The sequence below is a fragment of the Triturus cristatus genome, chromosome 4_1, assembly GCF_964204655.1.
Source record: "Triturus cristatus chromosome 4_1, aTriCri1.1, whole genome shotgun sequence".
In the NCBI taxonomy this organism is placed as follows: Eukaryota; Metazoa; Chordata; class Amphibia; order Caudata; family Salamandridae; genus Triturus; species Triturus cristatus.
The window spans coordinates 208,546,027-208,546,995 of record NC_140585.1 but is presented as its reverse complement, the minus strand read 5'-3'; positions in this window follow the sequence as shown (position 1 = coordinate 208,546,995).

Here is a 969-nt window from a genome sequence, read left to right as displayed (position 1 = left end):
TTTCCCTAGGTGCCCCAGGGGGTAAGTAGGGTGCCATGTACCTATAAGCAAGGGCATTATAAAAGATGTTTTATATGCCCTGGTGAGGGAAAAACTCCCATTGTAGATAACAGGCTTTATGGGCTAACATTGGTACATTTTTATTTGAGTTTAAATATTGAAAAGAGCAAGATGAAAATATCATTCAAGGTATCACAATGTCAGTTATGATAAATCCAACAACTTCTCGCTGTAAGATTTATCATAAATATCACAGAAAATAAGTTATTAAACTTTCTTTTCTGTAAGCCGAAATCCAATCTTCCAGCTGCCCTGCCCTGATTGGCTAGCCTCTGCCATGGCGAGCCAAGCTGTCTTGATGAGGTGTGAATTAGCGTGCTAAAGAGACAATGGATTTTCTGTGGGAGGAGAACTGCAGCTTCAGAAGCTAGAGGCATGAAGGTGGGTGGAGTTGCCAAACTGGTCTTAAAGGGAGAATTACACTTTGGGACAGCACAGGCTCACTGCCAAATCCTGCAACACCAGCCACACAAGAGCGCCTGTAATTAGATTAGGGAGAGTATGGAAGGAGAGACTTTATCCATTTTGGATTTTGTCATATTAGTTGTGTCTGGGGTAAGAATTTGCTACACTTTGGAGGAAGGGGTCATACACCTGGGTGGCACCCCGCACACCATTGGTCAGAGGTGCCCCTCTACTTGACGCCCAGGAACACTGAATAAACATGAAAGAGTTGCCAACCAACTTAGGTCTGCATCCTGAAACTACAAGGAGAAGAAGGACAGCCCTGTTGGAAACCTGATTTGCCCCCTGAAGGTCTGTACTCTGAAGGACTGCATCTCATGCACATTCTGGGACAACAGCCCTAAAGGCTTTGCCTTGCTTCAAGAAGGATTAGGAAGTAGACTCCCTGCAAGATACAGGTTAACTGAGCCCACCTACATCATCTCCACCATAAAGTCCCTTTCT